The 17,382-nt window shown below is 47.1% G+C and overlaps 1 long non-coding RNA gene across 1 annotated transcript in view; it reads left to right on the forward strand.

The window, feature by feature from the left end:
- LOC111098161 overlaps positions 1–4,465 on the forward strand; it is a 30,912-nt gene extending 26,447 nt beyond the window's left edge. Inside the window, exon 3 of the long non-coding RNA XR_005367408.1 lies at positions 3,193–4,465. This is a non-coding gene — a long non-coding RNA (uncharacterized LOC111098161). The remainder of the gene's footprint in view (positions 1–3,192) is intronic.
- The last annotated feature ends 12,917 nt before the right edge of the window (positions 4,466–17,382 follow it).

Consider the following 17,382-nt stretch of genomic DNA (forward strand, 5'->3'; position numbering starts at 1 on the left):
GGGAGAGGGAGAGAGAATTTTAAGCAGGTTCCCCACTGAGCACATAGCCAATGCAGAGCTCGATCTCACCACCCTGAGATCACCACCACCTGAACCGAAATCAAGAGTAGGTTGCTTAACCAATGGAGCACCCAGAATTTTAAGAATAAAATTCTTAATTTTAAATATCAAGCATTGGAATGGGGTCACACAGCATATCGCCATTATCACAGGCACTATTATGAGTATTTAAAGTCATGATTGGAAAAATCCTTTAGAATATCTTATAAAAATCTAGATCCATATAATATCATAAAGGGTTGATGTCACGTTTCATGCATATTATGAGTGTACCTACATACATTTAAGAGTAGCATGAGCTAGTTATGAATATTGTGCTAATTCATGAGAAACTCTAGAACCACATACCGGAGCATGAAGAAGAATCCATAGGTGATGAAAGTCTGGAGAGCTAAGTTATCTTTCATCTCCTTCAGGAGCTTCTTCTGTTCCTTGATCCTCCTCACTCTCCAGGGCAGTGTCTGTGTCTCCAGGGCAGTGTCTTCATCTGATGTCAGCAGTAACACATCCTACAGATGCCTGCAGCTTTGAGTGTGCTTGCCTTTTATTTGGAGAACACAGGGCAAAATATAGAGGCACGCCTGGGAGATGAATGGTGTTAGCCGCCAGCCGATGATCAGGGTCACAGGTTGTACTGAGCCAGCCCTCAGAGCCACATGACTCCAGCCTTTTAAAGTGTGGGCTCTGGAACCCCAGCCCCGCTCTGTGGCCAGCATGCCAGGTCACCATATAAATATCACTGTAGTGCATTGATGGCAGCTCCCAACAGATATGCTCATGTCCTAATCCCTAGAATCTGTGAATGTGACCTTATTTGGGAAAAGGGTCTCAGCAGATGTGTTAAATTAGGGATCTCGAGATAAATCATTCTGGATTATCCAGGTGGGCCCTCAGTACCATGACAATTGTCCTTAGAGGAGACAAACAGAGGTGAATCAGAGGGAGAAGAGAAGGCCACATGGGGATCCCTGGGTGGCGCGGCGGTTTGGCGCCTGCCTTTGGCCCAGGGCGCGATCCTGGAGACCTGGGATCGAATCCCATGTCGGGCTCCCGGTGCATGGAGCCTGCTTCTCCCTCTGCCTATGTCTCTGCCTCTCTCTCTCTCTCTCTCTCTGTGTGACTATCATAAATAAATAAAAAATTAAAAAAAAGAAAGAAGGCCACATGAACATAGAGCAGAGCGGAGGGCTGTGGCCACAAGCCAAGGCCTGCTGACAGCCACCAGAGCTGGGAGAGGCACCAGAGCCTTCAGCAGGTGCTCTGCTGACACCTTGATTTCAGACTTCTGGCTCCTAGCACTCTGAGAGGATAAAGTTCTGTCATTTTAAGCCACCAAATTTGTGGTAATTTGTTATGGGAGCCCTAGAAATTTAGAAGTAATTACAACAATTACTAATAACATGGAATATTTATTAGGCCTGATTACAGGCCAGGCCCTTTGCTAAACCTCTTTTATAAGTATTATCTCATTTAAACCGCACAATAGTCTCAAGAGACAGGTGCACTATTATCCCCACAGATAAGCAGTGAGGTTCAAAGGGGCCAAGTAGTTTGCCCAAGGCCACATGGCTGGTGAGCTGGGATTTGAACCCAGGTCTCTCTCTCTCTCTTTTTAAAGATTTTATTTATTTATGAGAGACACACAGAGAGAGTCAGACATAGGCAGAGGGAGAAGCAGGCTCTCTAAGGGATGCCGGAGGTGGGACTCGATCCCAGAACTCTGGGATCATGTGCCCTGAGCCTAAGGCAGGCACTCAACCACTGAACCACACAGGTGCCCTGAACCCAGGTCTCTCTGATTCCAAAGACCTCCTTTAAGCACACACAGAAACCTCCCCACCGCATCATGTACCCGGCTGTAAAGGAGACACACCGCACACTTAGCGGTCTCATCTGTGCTAGTGATCTTTGTCCCTCTACTTAAAAAGGGGCCTGATTCTTTGAGCACCCCCTCCACCAGCCCTGGGCTCTTTACCACCGCCTCAGAAGTGAGATATAAATTACAATGGGCCGTTCTTCTAACTCAGTGGATCATGGGAACACTGTTTCTGTGTCATAAAGAAACATTTTAGGCATACACAATCACTCATAGTTCTTTGCATCTATTTAGCCTCTGGGTCATTTGGGTTTATTTGTAGATGTTGCCAAGATGAAGCAGAAATCTGCGGAAACTATTTGTCCTTGGAGAAGGACAGCGGTCAGGATGGATTCTTGTTACTTTCTTTTTCCTGATTTTGAATTTGTGCTATCTCACTGTCCCAGGAGAAATAGAAATTTTGTGTTCTTAAGACTTAAAATATATTCTCTGAGCTCACTTAAGCTATCAGAACTTCAGCACTGGACTCTGGTGATGGTGTGGTTTAGGAAACAAGCATTTCTTTCCTTCTCTACTTTTGTCCAGTCTTTTGGGGATTAGAAGGGACTGTTCTCCATCTGCTTATAAACCCAAATACTCAGTGTATGTGTGTGTGTGTGTGTGTGTGTGTGTGTGTGTGTATGCGTGTGTGTGTCTGGTGATGGGGTAGTTGGAGGAAGAAGGTCCAGTTGAGGTGGTTACTTTTATTTTGTTACCCTTTATTTTCTTTCAAACAAAATCTACCCCATTGTACAGGTGGAAGCACTGAGTCTTGGGATAATCCAGATAATTAAATCAGATTTAATTACAAATGCTCTGCTTGTTCTCTCAAGAAACATTCCGTCTAGTGAAAACGAGAGCTGTTATACAATGAGTTTTGAGGCTAATTTTAAAGCAAGTCATGTGTCCCTCCCATTGCTCTGACCCAAATATGAGACAGAGATTCAAAGTTATGCACAAAGAAAACCAAAATCAATAAGGAGGCCCTACATGAGCACTTTGGGTGATTACGGGAATGTAAGCCTCATTTTCCAGCCACTGCAATGCTTCATCCCTTGGGATTCACTTGCTGTTCCCGTTAGGGCATGGCCCCCCGAGACTGTGCAGAGGGGGATCTGAACCCAGAGCCAGGCCCGGGGATGACTCTGGGTCATTGTTCTCCCCAATCCTGATTTCCAGAGCAGTCAAGAGATACTAATCTAATCCCTCTCACAAAGATGGCTTTGCACTGTGCTCATCAAAATAGCTAAGAGGTTTGAAACCTTTGTTCTCTTGAGGGGCTGACCGTGGAAGAGGAGAGCCGGGCAGCTGACAGTCCAGCGCTGGGAAGCGTTAGTGCCGACAGAGGGGCTGGCCTAAGCCAACAGAAGGTCACTCTCGATCTCACTTTCCTGAATCCCTTCTTTCTATCCAAGGGTCCCATACACATCCTCCCCCCTCTCCCCCCACGTCCAGAGCTTCTCTCCTCTCTCATTTCTCTAAACCCAAATCTACTCCCAGGGAAGAATCTGATAAATTCATTCGCATCATAACGTGAACAAACTCTTCCCAAGAGTATATGTATTTTGAAGACCTAAGGTGAGAATAGTGGGTCTCTGTGCAATTTCAGATGTCAGGGAAATCAGGTAAGAGGGGTGCGACCCGCTCTGAGGGGACAGGGGATGGTGCACAATGGGCGGGAAGGCTAGGGTGAGAGCAGGACAGGCATTTTCGAGAGGAAGACAGCTCCCTCCCAGCCAGGGCTCCAGGGGCAGATGGAGGTGACCGTGGGAGCTAAGGAGGCAAAGAGCAGGAAACCTTGAACTCAAAACTCGTGTGGGAAGTTACCTGCTTTTTCCTTCAAGTGAGAGATTCAAGGGAAGAAGGTATATGTAAAACTCACTCATGTATACAGTGTCATTCATTCATTTAAATGAAGTGGTATTTGCTATCAGAGAGGCAGCAGAGAGAGCCACGAGCAAGATAGAGAAGGCCTCTCTGTACCTGAAACAATGGAACTTTCTCTCCAACTGGCAGGGTGAAGCTAACAACATACAATTTCACGTGGTTCTAAGTGCTTTGACAAGATAAAGCAGGGTAAGGAGATGCGAGAGCGGCAAGGCAGTTGCACAGGGCAGGTCTGTTTAGATGAGGTGGCTGGTTAGGTTTACCTAGGTCGGGTTTCCAGATTTAGCAAATAAAAATACAGGACACCCAATTAAGTTTGAGAGAAACAATGACAACTTTTTCAATGTATGCGTGTCCTGTGCAATATCTGGGATGTACAAGTACCCAAAAATTATTCATTGTTCATCCAGAATTCAAATTTTACTGGGTGTCCTGCATTTTATCTTCTAACTCTAGCCCAAGAAACCCCCACAAATGAGGTGAGGGAGAGTTCCAAGAGAGAAAACTGGAAGGGCAAAGATTTCCAGGCAGAAATGAGCTCGGTTTGTTCAGGAAGCTCTATGTTTTTGGAATAGGGGTAGTCGGGGGACCCCAGGCACATGTGAGAAGTCTGCATGTTAATCTCATCTGTTGAATTGTTTTTTAAGATTTTATTTATTTATGAGAGAGAGAGAGAGAGAGAGAGAGAGAGAGGCAGAGACACAGGCAGAGGGAGAAGCAGGCTCCATGCAGGGAGCCCGACGTGGGACTCAATCCTGGGTGTCCAGGATCGCGCCCTGGGCTGAAGGCGGCGCTAAATCGCTGAGCAACCCGGGCTGGCCTCATCTATTGGATTTTTAAAGATGATTTATTTTAGAGAGACAGAATGTGAGCATGCGTGTGTGCACGTGCACACACACACATGCATGCACGAGTGGGGGGAGGGGGAGGGAGAAGGAGAAGCAGACTCCCTGCTGAGTGCTCCATCCTGGGTCTCCACCCAGAACACTGGGATCATGACCTGAGCCGAAACCAAGAGTCCGACACTTAGCCGACTGAGCCACCCAGATGCCCCTCATCTGTGGAATTTTAAGGAAAGCCCTCAGCACCACAATTACTCATTTCCATGAATATTCCAGTTGAGTATTGTGTCCCAAAGCAGGCACCGCTGACATTGCTTTAAGACCAGACGTTGGAGGAACACCTGGGTGACTCAGTGGTTAAGCACCTGCCTTGGGGCAGCCCTGGTGGCTCAGCGGTTTGGCGCCGCCTTTAGTCCAGGGCCTGATCCTGGAGTCCCGGGATTGAGTCCCACGTCGGGCCCCCTGCATGGAGCCTGCTTCTCCCTCTGCCTGTGTCTCTGCCTCTCTCTCTCTGTATTTCTCATGAATAAATAAAATCTTTAAAAAAAAAAAAAAAAAAAGCACCTGCCTTTGGCTCAGGGTGTGATCTGGGGTCCTGGGATCGAGTCCCACACCGGGCTCCCCGCGAGGCCCTGCTTCTCCCTCTGCCTGTGTCTCTGCCCGTGTCTCTGGGTCTCTCAGGAATAAATAGATAAGATCAGACCAGACTTTCAAATGAGAGAGTAGGTAGGTGCTTCCGCCCTGGGGGAAAGTGAGCCTTGCCGTCCCCTAATTTGCTCGGCCTCGCCTTCTGCCTCAGTCACTGCGCCTTCGGTGAGCAGCCGCTCGTGCTACCAGGAGGAACGAGCCTAACCGTGCCTGCCCCCGGGACGAGAGACTTGGGGACCCAAATCCTGCCGGGGCTGACAGGGACTACTAGAAAGTGTCTTGAAAGTGATGAATGGGAGAGCGTGTAGCAGGAGTCAGGCGAGGGTGGCAGAAGCGTGACAAAGGGGAATTAGAGGGCGCCCGCGTCCAGCAGCGGCAGCCTGAGCAGTTGGCCTGGCCGTGCCCCGAGGGCCGCCGGCCGCAGAGCTGGGAGCAAGCGGTCGCCCCTTCTCGGCGTCCAGAAGGCCGAGGGTCTCTGGTGGAAGAGATACTCAGAGCCAGGCTGGCGGCAGAGCCGTACTGCCAGACGCCGAGCAGAGCAGTCAACGTACTGAGCTGGGAAGGCCGCCCTGTGCTTGGGGACAGGCCGAACTTGCGTGCCTGCCCTAGACCTCGGGGGGCTCGGGTCTGAGAACGTTTCCTGCGCCTCCGCCAGCTCCTCGGTGACCCGCTGAGTGACTCAGGCTCCTCTCAGCAGCTCTCCTTGCGGAGATTTCTCTCCCCCACCCCCAGCCTCTGCCCTGGCCTCCTAGTGAAAGACGCCCGATGCTGAAAACCGAGTCTTGACTGCATTTCTGTGAAAATAGCCCAACCTCACTTTCCACAGAAGGTGGGGTTGGGGGGCCCAAAAATAATCTGGTGAGGTAAGCAGATAAGCAGCCCCAGGTCCCAGTGGCGGAGCAGGGACTTCTGACTTGTATCTTTTCTCACACATGAGGGGCCACCAATTCATTTGAAAATGATGTCATGACTTGTTCTAGATCTCAGAGCTGCTTGCTGCCTTCTCAAATAAAAACGTGAGGGGCGCCTGGCTCAGTTGGAAAAGTGTGTGGCTCTTGATCTCAGGGGTATGAGTTTGAGCCCCACGTTGGGTGTAGAGATCACATAAATAAATACAACTTTAAAATAAACATGTTAGGGATGACTGGGTGGCTCAGCGGTTGAGCATCTGCCTTCAGCCCAGGGCGTGATCCAGGAGTCTCAGGATCGAGTCCCGCGTCGGGCTCCCTGCATGGAGCCTGCTTCTCCCTCTGTCTGTGTCTCTGCCTCTCTCTGTCTCTCTCTCTGTCTCTCAGGAATAAATAAAATCTTAAAAACAATTTAAAAAACAACAGAAAATAAAATAAAACATGTTATTTTTCTAGAAAACCGTGGTTTAGAAAGTAAGACAGTATAGTATCTTCAAAGGGGGAAGGAGGTTTCTCCCATTTTTGCAAAGGCATTTCTTTCAGATTTGAATCACTTGGTGATGGTCATATAATGACTCCCCCATTATACAAGTAATACATGTTTACTGCAGAAACTTTGGAAACATTAGAAAAACACAAAAGGGACCATAAATATCACCTGTAATCCTCCCACTTAGATATAATTGCTGTTGACATTTTGATATGTGTCCTTTCTTTTTCCATATACATATGACTGTATTTTAACAAATTAGAAGAAAATGTGGTATAAACTGATCGATAACTTGTTTTTTAAATTGTTTTTTCATTTAACAATATTTCCATGATTATTTGCTCATGTCATAAAATGTTCTCATCATCCTATGAATGAGGTCCCTCAATATACTCATTTGGACTTTTAGATTGTCACCCTTTTTATTTTTATTTTTTTTGTCACCCTGAATATGAATAATAGTGAAAGGGAATATAAGGGAAGGGAGAAGAAATGTATGGGAAATATCAGAAAGGGAGACAGAATGTAAAGACTGCTAACTCTTTAACTAGGGGTGGTAGAAGGGGAGGAGGGCGGGGGGTGGGAGTGAATGGGTGACGGGCACTGGGGGTTATTCTGTATGTTGGTAAATTGAACACCAATAAAAAAAATAAAAAAAATTATAAACACCATTGCAATGGGCATGCTTAGTCTTGTAAAAATAAAGTGATTTTCTGCCCAGTGGTTTGTCTGGGCCTTGGTTTGAGAAAGGATTGAAAACAGAGAAAGAAACAGAGAAAGTTGATAGGCTTTTGCTTGATTTCCATTCATCTCCTGGAGAAGGGGGAGAAGCGAGGCCAGGATTGCAAGGATCGCCCCCTGTAAAGGCTGTTTCCTCCTTTGAGCTCTTCATTCTGTTCCTCCATCTCGGCTCTCATGGTATTTATCACCTCTGTCTCTCTGTAGCTCCTCTGCCTTTTCTCTGCCCTGCTGGCCCTCATCAACACCCCAGAACCCGCCTCATCGGACACTCCCTGGTTCCGCTGGCTACTGAGGAGTGTTTTCTGCGTCTTGACTCAGTATCTGAAAAGTTGTTTCTAGGAGCAGTAAATGAAGGATCGTCATCACAATATCTGCAGTCGTGCCCACAATACTCTTGGGCAGACCACTGCACTGCTTTGCCTGGGGGTACACCCCACCGCCCAACTATGCCTGACCCAGGAAGTGGTAAGAAACTCAAAGAAAATCAACAATCGTGTGATCTCTGGATTTCTTTAATTTCTTTGCTGGACGAAGCTACCATCCCTCTATTCCCTTCTCATCAGGCACTAAGTGTTTGTGAGTTCTAATAACTAGGAAAATTGAGATGATCATAATTCCCAAGGAATAATTCGAGAAGTAGATAAGAAAGGTCATAAAATCAAATCAGACTCAACTGAGTGCTTAAAAAAAAAAAAAAAAAAAAACTTTTGTTGCAGGATTCTAAAAATAGCTCCCAATGCTGTCCTTCACCTTCACAATTATTTTAGTCGTCCTTTCTAAATCTGAATGGCACAGAGCAGCAGAATTTATACATTATGTTCATAAGAGAACAGACAGCTCATTAATTCTTGACATTGGTGGGATTTGACTGTTCACTGTCATATGCTCCCTTCTGAAATATATCTGGTCTGCTTTCCTGAGATGATTAAGATGTCTTATTGATAACCCGAGGGATATTAACAACACCAGTACCTTTCTTGTATGAGACAAGGTCACAGCCCTCCCACGGGAGAGTGTGGGCGACACCCACACTAATCATCTCAGGTTCATTCGTTCACAAGTTCATTTATTCAAATATGTGAGACTTCCCTAGGTGTCTAGCAAGAGAAAGTCTTTGCCTTCCAGGAGGAAGACAAATAACAATGAAAATATTACAAAGAAAAGTAAAGCCAAGTAAGAGAACGGAGTGTGTGTTTTGGGGGTGGGTAGAGTGTGTGTGTGTGGGTGATATTTTATCTTATTTTAACAATTTTATTTATGTATTCATGAGAGACACAGAGAGAGAGAGAGGGGCAGAGACATAGGCAGAGGGGGAAGCAGGCTCCCTGTGGGGAGCCTGATGTGGGACTCAATCCCAGGCCCCTGGGATCACGACCTGAGCCAAAGGCAGATGTTCAACCACTGAGTCATCCAAGCACCCCAGGGCGTGGTATCTTAGATCTGGTAGTTAGAGAAGGCGTCTTTGGGGAGGTAGCATTTAAGCGTGGGAACCAGTCATGGAAATAACTATCTGAGGATGAGCTTTAAGGACAAAGTCCTCTTAAGATGGGAGAGGATCCATTGGAGAGCCACCAAAGACTTTAGGGTGACTGAATGCATTGTTGGGAGTGGGAGTAGATCCTAGGAAGCTGGGGAGGGCCTATGGATCATTGGGAAGATTTAGCATTTTATTCACTGCGAAGCAATTGTCCAGAAGTGGCCCTGAGGCCGGGGGAAGATGACCCCTAAAGCTAGTCTGCTCTACCATGCTCTTTCCCATATGCAGATTCACTACAGACTCTTCCAGTCCCTGAGCCCAGCAGTGATCACTTCAGGTCCCAGCAGACTGGAAGCATCTAGGGATTTTAGGGAGAGTCTCCGGGTCCTGGTGTCTATGGCTCACACACGTCTTGCGGTTTTACAATGCGGGTGAGCTGCCCTGGCATCTTAGGTCTATTCGACACATGAGATTTTTAAGGAAAGCCAACTTTATTTCTGCTACACCACCACCTCACATAGCCCTCAACTATTATGTGGGGGTAATTGCTTCTCAATCTCCTCTGCAGACTGTGTGAACAACATGTTCAACTTTCTCCAGCCCTGGAGAACCATGGTGAGTTTTAGAGGAGGTTAGATAACCTGACCAGGCCACATTGCATCTTAGTTCAGGCTGCTATACCAACGTACCGTACACTGGGTGGCTTTCAACCAGGCATTTCTTTATTATAGTTCTAGAAGCTGGAAGTCTGGGATCAGAGTGGCAGCATGGTCGGGTTCTGGTGAGACCCTCTTCTGGGTTGCAGATGGCCAATTTCTCCTCATAGCCTCATGTGGCAGAGAGCAGCAAGCTCTCTAATGACGCTTATAAGGACACTAATCCCATTCACAAGGGCTCCACCCATTACCTCCTCTACTTCTAAGTACTTCCCAAAGTCCATCTCCTAATACCATCATATTGGGGCACAGGGTTTCAACATGGACTTGGAGGGGACGCACATTCAATCCATGACACATGATTATTGAGTGGTGGGGGGATTTAAATTCAGATCCAATTGGTTGGAAAACCTGTTTTTCTTACTATCACACTGGCTAATTCTTCCTGAGTACTTTCATTCATCACAACATTTATTAAACACCTGCTGTGTTTGGAGCTGTACTGGGCACACACTAGGGATGTAGACACAGATGAGAGTTCCTGCCCTCAGGCTTCCTAGAATTGAGGGGGCTCTCCGGAATCTATACTTCATCTCCCAGAATGGAGTGAGATCACACAGATGCCCCCATTCCCCTCTGCCACACACCATTTTGGACTTTCTGAAATGGAAATTTGTCTTATTCTTCTCATTAAAGAAATTTGCCGGCTGCCAAGCAGGTTGTGCCATGCATGAATAGCATCTGTTGACCCATTTGTCATTGGTTGACATCGGTGCCACCTGCTCACACTTGGATTTCACTTTAATTTGGATCCTAAATGGTCACTTTAAAAGATCTTCAGAAAAAAATAAATAAATAAAAGATCTTCAGAGAGTGGGGCTCCTGGGTGGTTCAATGGGTTCAATGTCCAACTCTTGATTTAGGTTCCGATCACGATCTCAGGGTTGTGAGAATGAGCCCCACATCGGTCTCCAGGCTCAGCGAAGAGTCTGCTTGTCCCTCTCCCCCATCTCCTTCTGTCCCTCCCCATTTTCTCTCTTTCTAAAATAAAATCTTAAAAAAAAAGTTTTATGAACATTTTTTTTTTTTTTTTTTTTTTTTATTTAAGAGTCACACACAGAGAGAGAGAGAGAGGCAGAGACACAGGCAGAGGGAGAAGCAGGCTCCATGCACCGGGAGCCCGACGTGGGATTCGATCCCGGGTCTCCAGGATCACGCCCCGGGGCAAAGGCAGGCGCTAAACCGCTGCGCCACCCAGGGATCCCCATTTTTTTTTTCTGAAAAAAATTTCATTAAATTTACAGGTATTATTCAGTGTTAACTTTTACGACTTGGTGGTTTCTTTTACTCAGCGAAGGAAATGGTGTAATAAGTAAAAGCCCTTTAAAGATTTCCGAGCTTTAAATCAGACATTTTAATATTTGGGGATCTCTTTGAGTGACTCTCTCAGTGTTTTATTCCATTAACTGACAATTCTCACTAGATAATGGGTATTTTCTAAATGTAAGCTGCAAAGATATAACTTGTGGGCAAATTCTCCCCACAGGTGGGAAGGCCTAGCCAGCATGATTTGAATACAGGCCGCGGTTAATTGTGCTGAGAAGAGCTGGCCTGAGGGGCTGCTGTCGGGGTGGGGTGTCTCCCCCCATAGTGAGCTCTAAGGGCCAGCCCGCAGCATGGGAACAGGAGAGCCCCTGAGAACAGAGGTCCCGCTTCCCCGGGGCAGGTCACAGGTTGTGTCTCCTCTCTGCTTGCTCTGTAGACCGGGGAGGACGCTGCCAATACCCAGACGGAGGGAAGAAAGCGCCGTGGCCTCGCCTCAGTTGGTGCTTGGTGCGAGGCACATACCCCAGCTCCTTCGGGCTGCTGTTAACAGAACACAACAGACAAAAAACGTTTATTGCTCACAGTTCTGGAGGCTGGAGGGTCCAAGATCCAGGCGCCAGCGGGTGCGGTGTCTGATGAGGGTCATAGATGGTCACCTTCTCGCAGCCTACAGGACACGAGCGAGCTCTCTGGGGTCTCCTGTACAGGGCGGTGATCCCGATCACAGGGGCTGCCCCTTGTGATGGTATCACCTCCCACAGGCCCTACCTCCACGTACTATCACATTGGACATGAGGCTTGCACACAGGAGTTTGGCAGGGGTGGGGTGTGCAGAGGGGGCGCACACCGTGGCCCTGGCCCCGCCTGACTCCTTTCCAGGACACCTGAACCAACAGGGAATGCCTTCTGGGATTTGGAAGGCTGGTGAGAGCACCGCTTCTAAACTCAGATCAAAGGCAGCCCGGGTGGCTCAGCGGTTTAGCGCCACCTTCGGCCCAGGGCCTGATCCTGGATCAAGTCCCACATTGGGCTCCCTGCGTGGAGCCTGCTTCCCCTCTGCCTGTGTTTCTGAATGAATGAATGAATCTCTCTCTCTCTTTCTCATGAATGAATGAATGAATGAATGAATAAATAAATAAATAAATAATAAATAAATAAATAAAATCTTTAAAAAAATAAACTCAGATCATAAGAAAAACTGCTGTCTCCAGAAGAGTGCTCCTTCTCTGGTGCTTTTCTTGCACCAACGGGTTCCCTTTTAATCCTTTTATCCACACTTCGTGCTTTCTCCTAATCTTTCCCTGCCTCTGCTTCTTCAGAAACCTCAGTTCCAGCACAGGTCCAGGGACACAGTCCATGCTCACTTGGATTTTGGGCCAGAGAGGTTGCTGAATTTCTTGACGTCATTTCATAGAAAGCGGTATTTAAATCACAAATTATTTCGAGTATTGTGGTAAATTTAAAACACGGCATAAAGGGGTGCCTGGGTGGCACAGTTGGTCACCTATCTGACTCAGGTCATGACCTCATGGTTGTGACATCGAGCTGCACATCGCAGCTTCCACTCATCGGGGACTCTGCTTGAGATGCTCCCTCTCCCTCCCTCCCCCTTGTGTGCACGCACACTCTCTCTGTCAAATAAATAATCTTTTAAAAAAAGGACACTCGGGCAGCCCCGGTGGCTCAGCAGTTAAGCGCCGCCTTCAGCTCAGGAAGTGATCCTGGAGACCCAGGATCGAGTCCCACACTGGGCTCCCTGCAGGGAGCCTGCTTCTCCCTCTGCCTGTGTCTCTGCCTCTCTCTCTCTGTGTGTCTCTCATGGATAAATAAAGAAAATCTTTAAAAAAAATAAATAAAAAATAAAAAAAGGACACTGTAAAAAATATGATGTTCTTTCTCAAATAAATCTCCAAGCACTGGGAACTCTGGAAAAGAGCCAAAATAATATTTTGCTATATTAGATCCAGATAAGGAGGGTCTCGATTTCATACTTTTTTTTTTTAAAGGACTTTATTTATGAGAGACCCAGAGAGAGAGAGAGAGAGAGAGAGGGAGGCAGAGGGAGAAGCAGGCTCCATGCAGGGAGCCTGATGTGGGACTCGATCCTGGGTCTCCAGGATCACATCCTGGGCTGAAGGCGGCGCTAAACCACTGAGCCACCCGAGCCGCCTTATTTCATACTTTTTAGTACTCATCTTCAGGGCTGCTTTTCTCAAGAAGTGTTGAGATACATACTGAAGGTCTTACAGTTTATGGTCCCACAGAGCCAAATAGTGATCTTTGTGTTACACCCTGTATGTTCAAAGTCTCACATGAAAGGTGTATAACAAGCACATCTGCCTTACATCAATGTCCTGGGAAGGCAAGGAGCTATAACCAAATGTGACAGTCAGGGTCCTACTTTGGAATCACAAAATGTTAAAGATGGAAGTGACAAGAACATTCCTACAACCCCTTCATTTATAGATGAGACACCCAGCAAATCATGTGTCCTACCAGAATTACATGCCAGTTTGTCCTCTAATAGATAATTTTCGTTTTTGAGTGACTACTTAGGATCAGACAACTTTCCGATTTAATATCATTTTGTGACACCACTAAATTTAAGATGTTCAGTTCATCCATTAAAAAAAAAGATTTTATTTATTCATTTGAGACAAAGATAGGGTGTGTGTGTGTGTGTGTGTGTGTGTGTGCATGAGCAGGGGCAGAGGCAGAGGGAGACGGAGAAGCAGACTCCCCAGTGACCAGGAAGCCCGATATGGGGCTCGATCCCAACACCCAGAGATCATGACCTGAGCTGAAGGCAGATGCTGTCTGAGCCACCCAGGCACCTCCAATTCATCCATTTTTAAAGAAATTTGAGTTCCCTTGCCAAAAGTTATTATTAACTGAGCTTCAACCAAGAATAACTTAGTGCAAATAATTTGTATTGAATAGATTTAAAATCTGATACAAAATTGATCGGCATGCACCTTCTTCCTTGTATACTTACCTGTGTGGTCTTCCATCCTTGATAATGACTGTTGCTTATTGATAGTGACTATTGCTATAAAGCTCTGTCCTAAACACCTAATATTTCATCTCTGCATTAACCTCAGCCATCTGTGCTAAGCATCTATATCGGAAACAGAAGTTCAGAAGAGTCAGGTGGGGCACCTGGGTGGCTCAGTCAGTTAAGTGTCTGCCTTTAGCTCAGGTCATGATCCTGGGGTCCAAGGATTGGGCCCAGCAGCCAGCTTTCTGTTCAGCAGGGAATCTGCTTCTCCTTCTTCCTCTGCCCCTCCCCCTGCTCATACTCTCTCAAATAATTAAATCTTAAAAAAAAAAAAAAAAAGTGAGGTAACTTGCTTGCAATCCCACACTACACGGCAAAGTCTTTATTCTAACATGTACACTGTGCCGCTTCCAAAGATAGGTGGGCCCCTTCTAGCCCAGGCAGGAGTGCCTCCTGTGCCCTAAGACATGTGTCCTATTGCATCCTGTTCTAAAATAAGGGTGGGGCTGTAGTTTGAGGCCACCACAACTCCCTCTTCTGAACCCCTTAGGGAAGTTTAACTTTGGATCCTGACTACTCTCTTGCAAGGGCATCGCATGACTCCTGGCCTTGGTCTCCTTACACATTTAGCCCAGTGCCTTAGAGCAGAGGGCCGGAGCTCTGAATGAACCCAGGAGCAGCCAGGAGGGGCTCTGACAACTCTAGATCACACAGCCTCACAAAGGACTGACCACCTCTGTCGTACTTGAGGTGGGCATGAGGTTGCTGGAACCCGGTTTTGATGATTTGCTACAAACAGGTACCCGTGTCACTGGGAACATTGTCAAGGGGTGAGGCATACGAATTGCTGAAAGGCACTAGCTTGGCTAAAATGTTGTCACATTCATCAGTTGAGGGAAGCCCACACCTAGGCTTATTATTGGAACATAGAATGTTAGTGGTAAGTTGACATGGTCACTTAAGAATCTGTTCACGAGGCAACGTGGAATCCCACGTGAATCCGTTCCTTCCGATGTCCCAAGTTTTCAGACTTCAAATGCTAGGTCTTTGGAGAGAAGTAATTTTCACAGGGGCTGAGGCCAACTTTGAATCCACCTGACAGACTCCCATCGCTTCATAGCTACCAGGTGAGTCCCAAGTCCCATTGCAAGCACTTCTGGCCCAGCGCTGCTGGCCGGGGAAAGCAGGAGGAAGGCATGTGGGCAGGAGGCAGGGCTGGGGCTAACCCTGATGAGGTCTAATTACTACCTCCCCCTGCGAGCTCGGAGCCACATTCTACACATTTCATCACTGGGAACACCCAAATTCCACCCTCTTCCCGGTTCACCTTATTTAAAAAAGCAAGCCGTGTCTCTCACCCAACAGCTTGGGGAGATTGTCATCTCACCGTTGTCAGCCACAGGCTCCTGCAGGTGTCCAGAGCTGCAACGCTGTCTCCTAGACTCCCCTCAGCCACCACCTCCTGAAATCTCCACGGCCTGTGAAGGCTTGGAGGAAGCCCCCACCCTCACAGAGATTTCCTCGGCCACCTTGCTAGAAGAGTTGTCTCTTGCGCCCACCTCATGGAACTCACCACAAAGCACCCTGTGAGAGCATCTGTGCGTGTTCGATACCAATCTAACGAAGGCTCCTTTAGGAACTGCAGCCTTATCTCGCAGAGCTCGGCTTCCTCAGTACACTGAGCTCAGCCCTGTGCACCAAGCACTCTCCCAGTGAGCCAGGTTAACATTCGTCAAAGGTCTGGTCAACGCAAGAACCCCAATGGGCAGCAGAGGTGGCAGTAAGCACCGTTTATTCACCAGAGTCCAGATGATCCGAGAAAGGGAACAACTCCTGATAATTGGTTCTCTGCTACCACTACATCGTCAGGTACTGGGTTCCACCCGCTTGTTCCTACAACTCCCACCGCAAAGCCTGAGCCATCTTCCACAACCTTAGGCCACAAACTGGGGCCAGACATCCTACGAAAGCTACAGCAAAAATCGGTCCCAGGGAACTTTCTCCCTTTGGGTGAGTGCCATCCTTATGCTGGAGAAGAGAAAATGAAGCTCATAAAAATGTCAAAGATGACAAAAATGAACTTTAAAGATTTATTTATTTATTCATGAGAGACACAGAAAGGCAGAGACATAGGCAGAGGGAGGAGGCTCCCCGTGGGAGCCTGATGCAGGACTCAATCCCAGGACCCCGGGATCACGACCTGAACCAAAGGCAGGTGCTTCCAGGAGCCCCCCAAAAGGAGCTTTATTAATTTTTAAAAACATTTATTTATTTTAGAGAGAGATTTGGGGGAGGGGCAGAGGGAGAATCTTTTTTAAAAAAAATATTTATTCATTAGAGATGCAGAGAGAGCAGAGACATAAGCAGAGGGAGAAGCAAGCTCCTCACAGGGAGCCCGATGTGGGACTCGATCCCAGGACCCCAAGCTCACAAAGGCAGCTGCTCAACCGCTGAGCCACCCAGTCCTCCCCAAAATGAGCTTTAAATTGGTGTCTAGAATGAGAACTAGTGGCCAACGATGCAATGCTATGAAAGCAGAGAGCAAACAAACTAAGGCAATCATTATCTTGCTCCTATTTTCTCTAATGAGAACAGAGAAACATCTGCTCAGTACCTGAAGTCTAAGAGTGATGTGGGGACAGTGGGAGACACCTGTTTAAAAGTTCACACCGCGCTGTCAAAACTCTATAGAGAAATCATGAGCAACAGAGGACCAGATACTGAGAAGCACTGCCCTATCTTCCTAAGGGGAAATCAAGTAGATTTTGGAAACTCCTGAATGGTGAACTTCATGTAAAATGCTGGCAGCATCTGGAAGTGTTATAGATGATAAACATTCTGACAGGACCTTAACAATTGCTGGTTTCTTTTTTTTTTTTTTAAGATTTTATTTATTTATTCATAGAGACAGAGAAAGAGAGAGGCAGAGGGAGAAGCAGGCTCCATGCAGGGAGCCCGATGCGGGACTCAATCCTGGGTCTCCAGGGTCACACCCCAGGCCGCAGGCAGTGCCAAACTGCTGCGCCACCGGGGCTGCCCCAATTGCTGGTTTCTTTCCAGCTCTTGATTCAACAGAGTGCCACACCAAACTAACTTCCTTTCTTGTTTTTCTTGATAGAGGATTACTACAGCAGCCAAATGAGTAAGTAATAAAACAACAGTTGAGAATTTTAAGAGAATAGTGGGGTGGATGGAACAGAACACAATTTGAAGGTAACAGCTAACAAGAGTTTACTCTGTGCTTGATGTGGATCCAAGGGCTTGTATTTACCTAAAAGTCACACAGGTATAATCCTAACCAGGCAAACAGGTCCCCAAGTTGTGCTGCTTACATTAGGCTACAATACGGCCTACCCATATGCACTGCAAGGCTGCTAAAGAGGGGAAAATGTGAATCCTCCCCTTTCCATACAGGTGGGCCAACTTGCCCTTCAGCTTCCCTGGAAGAGAGAAAAAAGGATGGGAACACATCTTGCCTTGCTTTGTCCTCTTAC

This window comes from Canis lupus, chromosome 12, assembly GCF_011100685.1.
Source record: "Canis lupus familiaris isolate Mischka breed German Shepherd chromosome 12, alternate assembly UU_Cfam_GSD_1.0, whole genome shotgun sequence".
NCBI lineage: Eukaryota > Metazoa > Chordata > Mammalia > Carnivora > Canidae > Canis > Canis lupus.